Genomic DNA, 14,378 nt, shown 5'->3' on the forward strand with positions numbered 1-14,378 from the left:
CAGACCCTGCTGCGCTAAAAGGTTTGGAGAGACTGCATTGCCCCTAACCAAACGTAACCAACACCCACGGATGACTAAATATGCAACTGCACGACGACCTCCCCAAGTTTGTGTCTCATAGCATAATATCTGTTCTTTTTAGAGTCGTCATTCATGTCATCCAAAAATCTGTGAAGTTTTAACTTATTTTTGTTCAAGTAACGGTATTTTTTGCCATTTTCCCTAATTGGTGTGCATCGCCCGTCGAGAACTGTTTCTTTTACGTATATGTTAATGTATTATTTTTAAATATATGTGTGTGACAAGTTAGGTTTTTTACCGCATTACACCTGCTATCCAATGGAAAACTTCTGAATTTCGGTTATTTATACGAAAACGGTTATTCTTGAAGTTTTTATCACTTGAAAGAAGGCAGACAACTTGTTTATCGCCGAACTGGTTAATCCTATTGTCGGGTCACTCACATGCCAGCGTAAAGGTCGCTCATTTGAATTCGCAGGTAATCACTTTTAGCCTGAGTGTTCTTTTGCCCTGTGAGTTTGCTGATAGTGAAAAGTTATGTAATGACTGCTATCAAATCCCCTAAAACCGAAGTAGGCTCTACTAACTCTGTTACCAGTATGAATTTGTGAAGAGAACTAATAATAGATTATGAGCCAATTAATTTTTTCGTCTTTCACTCACTCGAACACTGCTTCTGATGGAAATTGGTTCGTAGATGCAGATATATAGTACAATATATATTGAGCATTCAGTGTTTCGTATTTGTTTCATGCACCCACATCATTATTATTTTTAATACTATTGGTATCGTTTTAAAGTGTTTTGAGTCTGAAATCCTACACTGGAGCTAAAGACACGTAACATTTATGATTGTAATGCTCATATTAGATAAAATGGGGAATAAATAATTCTTAGTAATTTTTCAGACTTTTTATTTGGTTAATACTCTTTCGGCAGTTGATTCTAATCATCATCAATGTACCTTGATAATGAAAACGTGCGGAAAATAACTAATAATTATTTGTTTCTGTCATGTTGATATCATTAAATTAAGCCTGTTGGCAGCAATCATATAATTGGACTGTATTGAATGTACAAATCACCATCAAAGTCTTACAAATTTTATAAATCTTATGGAAGTATCAATCTGTGACGACCAATCGAAGCATCTGAAGTAACATGGAGAGGATTTCTGTTGCACGATATACGTGTAGATATTCTGGATATTTCCTTCAAAATATACAAATAATCGCCGTTTTTCTTGAAACTTCAATAGTTTTCAAATCATACTATGATTTACCCATCACTACTATTATCATTGGAAACTCGGTTTCAGGATTATTTCTTTTTATATATAAGATTGCGCGAGGAGAGTAACAAAACTGACCGGGCACGTAGTGTGCTGCCTTTTAGCAGTACAGGATACACAACTGCTGCCTAAGTAAAAACATATTTTGGGATAATGGTTGAGGGGGGAATTGCGAAGGTGTGTGTGTGTTTTGTAGGGGTTTGGAAGGAAGGAAGGGTGAGGGGGGGAAGTCGTTCTTCGGGAAGGGCGTGGCATATTTACTCTTTCCCCCAACCCCTCCTTCCGCATACCCTTCCCCCGTAGCCATCGCCTTTTTCGCCATCTATGTATGTACTACTCACTCACCGTTTTCAGCTCTCCTCCCTCCCCTTTCCCTAACCCTCCAACAGTCGGCAACCCCCTCCCCCAAGCCCCACCCTTTCTTTTATTTTCCTGGAGGTGGGTTCTTGGTTTTCGGTAATACCGCCGGGCTCCGCATCGGGATACCCGCCCTGTCGGGTATCTCGTCCCCCCTCCTCTCCATTTCCCCTTTCCGCGCTTTTCGTATCGGAGGCCTGTCGCGCGGCGTCTTCGTGTGCTATCCAATCGTGGGCTATCCATTTTTTTATTTTTTCCACCGCGCCAAATGGCATCGACAATCGCCGATGTCCTATTTCTCTCTCTTTTTGTTTTAACGGTTGCGAAATATGTCGCGTGGTGGGTGTCCACCTCAGCATCCTCCAGTAGATGTACCTCGGGTGAATCCGGTGTCTTCGCGGTGGTTATGGTCACTTTTCGAGGAATATAACTTTCAAAATTTGTGGAGGAAGCATGTCGTTCATCGTTTAGCTCTGCTCCTTGCTTTGCCCATATCGGATGGGTAGCGTGGCACATGCCTTATCTCAAAACTTCCCGCTCCTTTTTATCGGATTCATTCCTTCGGTGGATCCAGGCCACTTGTGGAATGTTTGAGACAAATTTCTGTTCGCTACCTGAAAGTCTTGTTTTCCCCGGTGAAGTAATATTGAGTAAATATCGTCGAAGTAATAAGTTGCGTTGCATATGTTGTATCATTGAATGTTTACTTCATAGAAAATCGCTCTTGTCATTCCTATTCTAATGTGTGAATCAAATCAAATGTGCCAAATGTTTCTTGGCGCCTATTTGCTATAGGTCTCCGAGTTCAAATCAATGCATTAAAAATGGTATTTTAGTAAAAACATGATCCATCGATATACTACTTCGTGAGGCCATGGGGTGTAGATGAAAATGAAAAGTTTCCCAGAGTTGGGACTTTTGATCACTCAAAGCGTGTAGGTATAAGGCCTTCTAGTCTTTGAGGACTGAAGATGGCCATTGATTCGAAGCTTTTGATGAGAGTATGGAGAAGGATAATGGTTATTTCTGTGTACAATAGGAGAGCGGAAAATCTTTAAAAAAGTTTGGTGAAGATGAAAAATTGTTAGAAGGAATTTCTAACGAGGAGAAAAATTGTATGCAATAGTTACTGAAACGAAGAAGTACGCTATGAGGGAGAATATTGGGAAGTAGGGAGAAAATAACTTTGACCGTCATGAGGGATGTGTAAAATATGGATAAATGGAAGTGGAAATAATTTTATTCAAAAGGTGAATATTTACGTAGGGCAGAAGTGCTTCTGATGTTTACGGGATCTACGTCTAATGGTTTTCTCTCGCGAAGCTTACTGAAACAATCGGTTCTCTCTTGGAAAAGAATTCCTCATAGCACGGACTCTTTTGCTTTGTAATAAAGGGTTTTAGTATGTCGGTTACTGCTCAAATGTGCCACTTGTGAAATTCCTTATGTGCCTATTGTTAAGACCATGAATGACCATGTAAGCTCATTATTTTAAGGTTGTTAAATCTTTTGGTTGGCGGAGTTCCTATTTATTGTTCTCGTGACTTATTACTTGTCACCAAGGAGAGATAAATTTTGATAAAAAAAGAGACGGGAGTTCAAAAAAGCGTCGGCCTTGGAGCGGCAATGATAAATTGCATGGAAAATAATTAACTGCCTGAAGCCATGTACTTCATTCCCTTGACCGCTGTTTCCAGTTTTTTGTCGCGCCACATTATTGTTTCAATTTGACCTTGAGCGATAATTCTAGAAAATAAGATATAAGAATCATTTTACTGTGACGTGTTTCCGCCAAGGTTAAGCCGGGGAATCAAATGATGGGGTTCATTTAAAAATAATTACAAATATATTAATGGACTAATGAATTGTTAACACTGTTTACCTCGCTCTTTTTTTGAGTGATTCCGTCTATAGCACCAGATAATTTTTTAACTCCTTCGTTTGGAGTCAAGCGCTTCATTTTTTCTGTTTGTCATAGCCAAGCTACCCTCCAACCAATATCATTTATAGGGGTGGCTGTCGGAATCAAAAGGATAGAATGTTTCAATATATGAGACTGCATTCATCCAGAATTTTAACCACAAATTCCGAAGCCCCCTTCAAAATCTCTGCTAGAAATGAATCAACGGGGACTGGGAACATATTTTGGAAAGAAATAATGCAGCGATCCACCACCCACCTCTTCCTTAGCGTATTGGTTCATCTTGCGAGCTGTATAAAACCTTCCGCTGATCCGCGCGTCTTTATAAAGGGGATTTCCCTAAGACTCCCCTGATATCTCCTTATTCCCCCCTTCCCGCTTCATCCCGATCCTCCACACCCCCTATGGATTCCCAGGGTTCTCTTCTTTTTAAGTTTTTGTGAACCCTTGGAGGTCTCCGCCTCACCCCTCCCAAGGATCTCAATCTTACCATCCAGACATAACCCGACCCCCCTTCCCAATCACTCGCTGCTCAGAGAGACAGCATCCGCACCACTCCCACTTCCTTAATAACGATTCCCCCCCAGTTCGCCAACTTGGAGGCAACCTGTACGTCTTTACCCCTTCGCCTTCCGCAACCCTCTTACCGCCCACTCGCTCCCTTGCCCGTGGGTGCTCAAGCGACAGGCGTCACGCACCCTCTCCCGCGCCCGTCTACCCTTTACTCCCCCTTCTGTTTCTGAGGAGAAATTCAGTGGTGCTCTTCGACTCAAATCACCTACGGAGGAGGAATGGGATAGAGATTGCGTCCTTTATCGGGACGGGAACTTTACAAGTAAATAAATATAATATATATATGTGTGTGTGTGTATGTGTGTGTGTATATATATTAGTTGAGTGAAAAATTCTCAAGAAAGAGTTATTTCGTTGGACATTAATCGAGTTAATCGAAATGGGGGGAATATTTTCCATGAAAAGTCGTAGATTGCCACATGTCATGGAAATATAATTTACGTCGACTGAATTGTTTGATGAAAAGTGTACCTGATATGGTCTGGTGAAAATAGTTCTGATCTTGTGGTATAATATTTCTTCTGAACAGATATTGTCAGCTAATGTTTTTGGAATAATTGGTCATTTTTTTGAGGTTTTGTAGATGATCGAAAAACTTATAATATATAAACTAATAATGTAGTTCTAACACCAAAGTAATAATAGCAAAGTTGTGTATTTACTTATCTGGTATTTTGATTCATCTTGAAAACAACACTTGTGTTCACGAATTCGTCTTATATACTATCAGTAGCATTCCATCGTTGACCTGTAAATACGCGCATCAATCACCTTTGGTATATGTAGAAAGCCCAATTAAATATTTCTAGATTTTGTATGCTCATTTGGTTAGAGATCTTCAATAGGTAAAAGTAACGGCCCCATCGCGTTAGCATATCTGCTGACATCCGTCGTCTCCCAACTAGTTCTGGCAAACAGGACACGCCCTCCCTAATTTGACTAACATGTAATCCGCCGGAAATAATGATGAAAGTATTTAAATTCGGGAAAATTTGGCATATCTTAAATTCCTTTTTAACCGTCTTTCAATCCTTGAGCTAGGCAAAAGAATGCATTAAAATGAATCAGTCAGATAACATATTTAGATTAACGATGTTTAAGACGTGTTGCAGAAAAAACTGCGTTCGCTGCTTTTGTAAAATGGAAATGTGCAATTTCTTTTCGAGCAGTATCATCCTTTCAAAAATACCAGAACTTTTGAACTCTATTATGCATAGAAATATTTTTTGCTGTCCTTATGATCACGTAATGATTAGTACGAAGATTACCGCGGAGTCTTGAGGGTATGCTGCGTTGGTTAGTTTGGGTTGACAGCAGTTTCTCCTCCGTTTCAGGAGGTGCCTCATGTCGAAGGGCCTCTTCACTTCGACCTGAAGGTGCCTCCTGGGACGGAGGATACACTGTTTTCAACTTAAAATGATCAACGCAGTCACACCCGGAATGGAAGCTGATCACTTAATAAGTTTTCCTTTGGCATTATCACTCTGGAGATTTTGATGAACTGCAATCATCATGTACTTTAAATTTCACAAGACGGTAAAATATTTGCTGCTGGGGGTTCATTACATTTAACTGTTGCCTAATCTTCCAGGGAATATTTTTGATCCGCGAACAGAGCAGCTGTAGGTACGGGAGAGAAAGAGAGAAGTTTTTTGAGGGAAATCTGAAAAGGGATAACTAGTGGGTAGATGAGAAATTGAGAGGGATATGCTGAAGACAGTATTTGAAGGGAAAATGTTGGGAAAGCCATGAGGAGGGAGGACTGCGGATGAAATGACTATATGTAGAAAGTATACAGCACTAATCAATGAGTTAATGTAAATGCGGAATTTTCTGAAGCTGAAGGCTATTTTACGTCCTGTTTGTCAGGGTTTAGAAGTATCAACAATTTGTAGTCCCAGGGTCCATCGAAAACCTACCCTAGCCGGCTAGTCTATTGCCAATACAAAAAAATAGTAATGTGTTTTTGGGAACGGTATTCATATTTTTACTACTTTAATGTCCTTTCCCTCATCCTTCCTCTCTCTCTCTCTCTGTCTCTGCGTTGCTTTCGTCGCCGGGGAGAGGTGGCAAGCCCTTGCGCGACTCAAACCCAAACATCTCCCGACTAGATGGCTGTGTATTTCGAAATGCGAAACCATCCTCCCCCCCCCCCAATCCCTCCCCCGATTCTGACGCATGTTTTTTGGGATCTCGAGGCTGAGCATCCAACGGCGGGGCCGAGGCGGGTCGGAGATCGGGAGAGAGGGAGGAAGGACGGAGGGCCGCTCATGAGACCGAGAGCCCCCACAATCCACGGCAAGATGGCTGGAAAAGACGACGAGGGAGGCCATAAAGCGAGGGAAGGAACAGGCAGGCATATCACGCGTACACACACTACGGAAAGCACCCGTCCGCTCGAGATCAACGGATCCCCCCTTAAGCTCCTTTCATCCCGCGCCCCCAAAGTGCATCTCCATATCCCAAGTGCGGCCAAAGCTTCTCCCATCGCTATCAAATCCCCGCTCCCCCCCCCCCACCCCCCTCTGCTTCCCAACGCTTCTTCCCGCCTTCGTCTCACTGCTGCTCTCTGCATTCGGTCACTGATGCCCCATTTTCAACTGCTCGCGCTTGAGGCGGGCAGAAAATCAAAATAACGTGTAGGAAGTCGCACGTATACGTGTACCTACGATAAATAATAAAAGAGTAATCCGAGTGGGCCGTTTTTCTCTCAGTTTTGTTCACCAGGCTTGGAATCATTGGAGATATTTAGTGTGTGTTTCGAGATTTATTTTTTGGATTGAGATTACGGTGTTTCCTGCTCCAGTTCACTGTTTTCTCGGGTTAAAAAAGGACAACAGATCCTTGGCAGTTTCTTCGTATTCCGGTTTCTCTCTCGTTGCATTTTTTGCATTAGGCTATTGTTTTTTGTTTCTTCCCATAAAATTCAAGGCAGGCTAAATTTGGCCCGCACACTTAAGCTTAGAGGGACAGCATTGGGTGATTTTTATCCTCCGTCGTAAATATTTCTGTGCATTTTCCGCACCCTCTTTAGCTCGCTCACTCTCTTTCCATCCTTGCCCTTCTCTGTACTCACTTCTTCTTACCTCTCTCCGGGCACGAACTTGGTCGCCTTTCGGTTCTCTCTCGTTTAATTAAATTCACGAGGTTGTCCTAAAATCCGTGGCACCACTTCCCTTGCGACGAACCGACTACGAATTCAAAACTACCTACCTATATTCATCTCTTTAAGTCAGGGTGTGACGGCATTGGTCGCACGGGTATCTTTTCCATATTACAAGTAATGAGTAAGTTTAGTCTTATTACTCCAGCGATTATCCCGTGTATGCGTTTTTCATTGGGTCCAGGTAGTTGGACTAGTTAAATGATTTATTCACTCAAATATTTTGTATAAATAATTTCGATACCATCTACAATTCTAATCCCGCATAATACCTGGCATAAATATTATGAATATAGATTTTGGTTTAGGATAACGAAATTGAACTTGCTTGATCAGTCCCACATTATATTACGGCCCCTATGCTGGTAGGCTGAAACATATTCTTTAATAAAGCGCTAGGGAATTATGGTAGCTCACCGGAAATTTGGGTGAGGGATTTCATTTCTTTGACGAACTAGAACGTAAATTCCAGCAGATACCGACTCCTATCTGCGCCTCCATTAAGGTGTGAGGGACGGAAAATTCAGCACAGTGCCTTTTCCTGAACCAATCTGTACCGCGATGGTATCTTATTGTCTTGAATACTTGAAAGGGGATAATCTCTTTTCCAATGGAGTTGAAAAAATAAGTTCCACGATATTTAATGTCCAAGAGATGGAATAGTGTACATTCCTCTTTCCATTACACACCTTTAGGGGCTGCGTCATTTTTGATTGAGCGGCAGTTTTTCTCCTGTGGACACCTTTTGATAGAAATACTACACGGAGTATCTGGTTTTGCGCCATGAGGTGACCATTCTGCCCTCTGAACCCTTGGGTTTCTCCCTCTAGTTAGCCCCGCTGTCTCTCCTTTTTCCCCATCGCTAATCTATTGAAATGGATCCTCGATGCTTCGTTGTCTATCGTCCAGTGAGCCGTCGCGACGGTGAGAAATCCTTTCCTTAAGACTTTCACTTAGGACGGGAAGGGTAGGATGCTTAGGGTGATAGGGAGATGGATGGGAGAGGAATGGAGAAGGGTGGAGGTGTGTTAAGGCAAGAGATAGTATATTGTGTATTATTCAAACTTAAAATGGCGGTGGAGGAGAGGCGGACCGAGGAAGAGGATGCGTGAGGGGAAAGGGGGAGGAATCCGTGTTCGGAAGGGTGCGTGGGTGGACGTCTCTCAAACCCACACTCCTTTCGTTGTTGAATTTTAGGACCCTCCCCCCCTTCTTCGTCCCCATTGGTCCTCCACCTCTTCCGTCCCGTCCTCCCCCATACCCTTCCTTTCTCCTCTCTCTATCTCTCACTCTTTCTCTCCGCCCGCGATCGTAAAGTTCGCATGCTGGCGAAGAGAACACTTACTATCTATGCATTCGCTTTTTCCTCCTCCTTCTCCCGCCCCCCTTTCACCGCTCCCCTGCTTTTAGAATCCCGGAGTCGCTCTGGTGAGGTATCGCCCTGAATACCTCAGGGATCACACTCGCAGCCGTGAACCCCGTAGTTGTTTCATCTAGGGACCCTCGTCACCACGCCCGTATCACTGCCTTTCCCCAACGCCAATAACACATTATTATCCCCGCCATTTCCGTACCCCCAACCCCTCAGTTCCTCCCCGGCTGTGCTCCGTCTCGATGTGAACGGGAATTTGGTGATAGGAGAAATGGCGAGCTTTCACTCTGTTCAAGGGGACTGAAGATAAAGACTTGGGGAGAGTACATTAAATTTCTATCGATTCCAGGTTAAGTGATTGAAAATGGTTTAATTGCCTTTGAGATAGTGCAAACGTATTCTGCGGAAAGATAATTTTTTGAGCCGTGAATTTCATTTCCATGAGTTCGTTGTGCCTGAGGGGAACGAAAAATCGCACGAGTGAGAGCAGTGACTATATGAAATATTGAAAAAATAATGTGCAATATGTATGTTTTCCATGTGATATATAGTCTGATCTTTAAACATCGCTAAAACTTGCTCTTTTACTCAGACTAATTTCGCATCAAATCCTTCGTAATGCGATTTATTGAAAATTTTAAGACCTTATTTATTAATTATAAACTGACAAATCATTCCATTGTGCCGTGGTTTAATTACTTAAAAGGTCGTTTAATTGAGTGTAAAATGTTTTTCGGGGAAGGTTAAAGAATTATATTCGTAATAATAAATGGATTCACATTTGTTTACGCGTTTCTCTCTGTGTTGTACGTCAGTGTCCGTGAGTCTGAAATATTAATAAATGCCCACAATCAAGAGCTTCTCTCCGCCATCTGAGCATTTCCTATACTTAATTTTTTCACAGTAAAACGAAACAAATAATTAGCATTGAATTTTGGTCAAATGATCCATAATTAAAAATAAATGTTTTGATCTCTATTAAGTACAACGAAACTTGGTTCTCCATGTCTTGCTAGAAGGCATTTTACTTAAGTCCTGAAATTTAATTTGATAACGAGGGATGTTAATTCAGTAATTTTCATCAATGATAGCAGGAAAATCCGAAGAACGTTTTCATAAATTTCTCGTTAGGCCTAGTTTAACAAGATGATAAAATACTCCTCCAATAATTAAAATTAAACCATCAAGAATAAGGAAAATAAAAACAATGTTTATTTTTTTCGTAATTGCCGCAGCGACTGTTTCTTATGAATATGCAGTCACCATTAGTTAGCCTCGAATTGTATTTATCCTAATGGCTAATTTCACAATGTATCCTTTCACAGGCCCCGCGAGCTTAGCTCTAGTGTAATACCCCACCAAGTTCTACGCGCTGCGTATTTTTACGTCCGACTCAAATATGTGCCCCGTCTTTTCATTCGGTTCGTGGATTTGTCGACGAGGAGCGTCCTCCTCTTCAACCGACCCTCAACACTCCCCGCGACACCCCCCCCCCCTTCGGAGCGGCCCCTGGCGGTCGTTCCGCTGCGCCCCCACCCTTGTCATCCTACCTCTCCCCTCCCCCGAATGGATTTCACGATGGGCGGCTCGAACAAAAGCGGAGCGAGAGCGGGAGTGGATGACGGCGTGGATGCGTGCCGTAAATCCGGCTTTGGATTCCAATCCTCGGCAACCCCCTCTCCACCCCCTTGCCACCCGCCCGTAGCGGGGAACGGAGTCGTCCTGGCCCCATCCCTGGGAAGAGGGAGTTACGGGGGAGAGCGTGGAGTGGGAGAGGGAGGAAGGAGGATGTAAAGAAGGATGAACCGCTGCCGAGTTACTCCGTGTTTCGCCTTTCTTTCTCCGCGCGTTTATAGTTATTCGCTGCCTCGCCATCTTCCTTTCGTCTCCCACTCTCTTTCCATTCTGTTCCCTCGAGTCCTCCATCCTCCCTCTCCACCCACTCACCGTCCACCCCCTGCTCCCAGTAGCAATAATCCTTCCCAAGACCTCCCGGGGCGAACCCTTCTTTTGTTTTCCGTTTCGATTTTTGCGCCGACTAACAGCATTCGACGTGCCCGACGATTGAAATAGCCCTCAACGTACGTCAACTACTATATAGCGTTGCCAATTGAGAGAGCTACAAGTCACCCCATCGTATGTGGCGAATATCCGGATGACTCTGATTTTTATTTAGTCAAAACTCACAGTAATTTTATGAAGTGTTTCGCTGTAGATATCTAGATCTCTATAAGAAAAAGTCACGTTAAAGTGCTCAAAGTTTATCGCAGTTCGAGAAATAATATCCATTTGTTTTTCCCATGGCTATCCCATCCATGGTTTTCCCAAGTCCCATGATTATTTCTCCGGAACTCTTCCGCTATTTTTATTTGACTCCCAACTAATCTAGATATCTACGTAATGCATGAAAAGTTATGGATTATATTGTTCTGGGAAGGTCATTAGAAATTAAGGGGAATTTATAAATCAGTCGCCGAAGTTAAAATTGCTTAAGTGATGTTATTCAGAAGATTCAAAAACTATCAGATCACACGATAATGGCGAATATGATTCTATCACACAATATGAGTACAATGTTCTCATAATAACTTCCTCTTCTCAAAAATAACTTCATCTCTTAGTATTGTTAAAGATATACCTTTTTATTTATTTTATTGAAATTGAAATTTTAATTTTTCAAATAAGTACGTATTTCTTTTTTAACATCACCATCCATAGGTTATCCTCCCATGGTTTGTTCTGTGGTAGCTCTTTAAGCTATCCTATAATTTGTCAATCTTTTCATATTTTTAGGAATACAAAACTCTTTTCATTGATCCTATTTTAATAGTCACTACAGACACTAGGTAATTTTTGGATTTTTCGGGGGTGGGAATGACGGAGAAAGATTTGATTTCGTTAAATTAATTTTCAAGGTAATGTCTTTCAGTATCTCAATTAAATTGATATCGTTAAGGCAAATGATTTTTACGCTTTGAAATTTCAGCATTTTGATGTATGTTAGAGGATGACTCCGTTAAAGGTTTGTCGCGGCATCCCCCACAGTTATTTGAATTTGCTGATTTTTCCTTTCTCCTGACAATTTTAAAGACGAGGTTTGTTAGTTATTATTCCCTTTTCATCACACGAAAGCTAGCAAAATTCTTCTTTAGACGCGTTACGCGAGCGAATACGGATTTCTAGACGAAGGACGAGGACTGCCCGTGCATTGCGTGAACTATACATTAAATGAAATGTCGGCGGTTTATGAAATTGTGAGAATTCTGTCACTCTACCTTTAGGCTAAAATGTTAGACTCTTAGTAATCGCTAACCGGAATGCCATTATCATTCCAAAATAATTGCTTTTGAATTTTCTCTTATGCTGTTCTTGTAATATCGCGCAAGTGCGTCACCACGGTAACTTGAGAGAAAACCTGAATTTAACGGTTAATAGAGGATAAGTGAACTTTTTCAGTGATAGTATTTTGTCCTAAGTCCTAACGTTGTTAGCCTCTTTGTCGAATTTAATTGAACGTATCTAAATGCTGACAGCACGAAGATTAAGCCGAGAAAAATTACTTTGTCCTAAGTCAAGTACGTGGTTAGCCACTTTGTCATTTCATTGAGCGTATCTAAATGCAGCAAGCACGATGATTATGCCGAGAAAATAAATGGTACCCTTCGCGTGAGAGAAGAACAAGGAATTAGTTAAACGACCTTATCTTGCCAATATGGCCAAAATTAGCCAAATTTTACACCAAATTGAAAGCGAAGTACCCACGCACTAGGACCTTTCGCCCATCAAAATTAATTTGAGAAATAGTTGTGATCGATACTTTGTGGAATTCCATTATGGTGAAAAAGGAAGAGTGAAATAACTTTGCGTTTCCACAGAATAGAATTTTTAGTGCACATTAGTTTCGCTGCAATGTAGCATCAGTCCAGATGAAGCTACTGTGTTGCGAAACTAGTCAGCAATAAAAATTCTCTTCTGTAGAAACGCAAATTTATTTCATTCTTCCTTTTTCATCGTTAAAATTCCATTTTTTATGAAATTACCTTGGCTGTTGAATCATTATGCTTATTTTGTTCAGCCGCTCCAAAAGCCTCTTTTAGAATTTCCACCGATCATCTATTTCCCCCTAGGTACGATTTCTTTTGTCGAAATGGAAATTACGGCACGGAAATCACGCCTTAAATCAAGCGAGTAGGGTGATCTTCGTAAATTCGTCGGTATTCCGGGGAGAACCCTGAAACGCCCCTAAAGGATCGGGGATAAAGCCGATACGACTTTATTTGTCAATAAAATTTTTAACAAATATCGCGGACGCTATCTGCTTGTTTTCGTGGAAGAGGGAGGAATCCGAGCCCACGCAGGAGTTCCTTTTTGCTAGAGCGGAGTGGATGTGCAAGTGTGCGTGCGTATGTGTGTGCAAAAGGGAGCCATTAAAAGAGGCGGCAGCGGCGGGGCGAAGGGACGGATGGCACCCGAGGTAATCGCCGAGAAATTAATGGTCGCGTCGCCGGAATGAGACGTCAGGGAGAGAAAAGAGAGAAAGGGTGAGTTAAGGAGTGGGACGGTGTACTTGGCGTTTGTAGCCCTACACGAATACTTGGTGCAAATTTCGGCAACGAGCCTTAATCATTAGGCGAGGGGTTATAATTGTCTCGCAGGATGATATACGGCCGTGGCGAAGTGGGCGTCTTGCCACCGATGGGGATATTTTCGACGGTGAGTCGAGCAGTTTACCCGGGGAGTTGTCCAGCGTAATGGAGGGTGGTAGTATCTACTCCACGGAATTGCGAGTGATTGAGCCAAATACGCAAGACTCTCAATGAACTCAATATTTTAAATTAATTTCGTCCTGCACTCTCCACCGTTTTTCCAAACGTTCAATTTCAAAAATTAAGAGGGCAGAGGAAATACGTGGTAAACGCAGAGATTACTGGAGATAATCTGAGCACAGAAAGTATTCTTTACTTCCCAGAATATATTTGATGATTTATATTTTGCATTTTCTGAAAAAAATTCATTGAATATTGAGACATTTTATGCGTGTAAATTTACGTTTTTATAATGGGTAAAAAATATTTTCGTGAATAGTGTCCGTGTCATAGTAGACCCAGTAGATATTTGTTCCCTGAACTTCTTATTCGTTGAGTTTTTCCTCTGAAGTGGCTCTAAAATAATGAGAGACTGGTATACTTTTTCCATGTTCACTTAGTTGTAATTGATATATTTCGTTTTTGTTAAATTGCTAAGTTAGCGAAAAATTTAATATTCGTTGTTTCATATACAAAGCGAACGGTAACTACGGCCGTATAAATATAATGGGAAGAGTTCACCCCTGCCGTACTCTTATAAATGGGCAAAGGATGGGTGGGGGATATTGGAGAAAATAGAAACATTAAATCGATAAAAATTATAAAATTAAATAATTAACTGAAAATAAGACTAACAATAAATATAGTAAAAGTTAGTATAGTAAAGTTTTTTTTTTTGTATTATTCTAATTTTACTACGTGCGTTTGAGTGCTTGAGACTAGCATAGATCAATGCTGTATAGTATATCCAAGCTAGATAGTACGTGATTTATTTGCAGTCCTCCATTTCATTGTTCTAACCGTTTGCGGTATTTAAATATTTCAATTATTTTCAGTTTTTTTACTATATTTATTGTTAGTCTTATTTTCAGTTA

At 41.4% G+C, this 14,378-nt stretch overlaps 1 protein-coding gene across 1 annotated transcript in view; it reads left to right on the forward strand.

Moving 5' to 3' along the window:
- Nucleotides 1–14,378, forward strand: part of tup (LIM1_Isl and LIM2_Isl domain-containing protein tup) — a 340,217-nt gene that overhangs the window by 171,579 nt on the left and 154,260 nt on the right. The window lies entirely within an intron of this gene.

This window comes from Hetaerina americana, unplaced genomic scaffold (genome assembly GCF_022747635.1).
Source record: "Hetaerina americana unplaced genomic scaffold, ioHetAmer1.1.p SCAF_1, whole genome shotgun sequence".
In the NCBI taxonomy this organism is placed as follows: domain Eukaryota; kingdom Metazoa; phylum Arthropoda; class Insecta; order Odonata; family Calopterygidae; genus Hetaerina; species Hetaerina americana.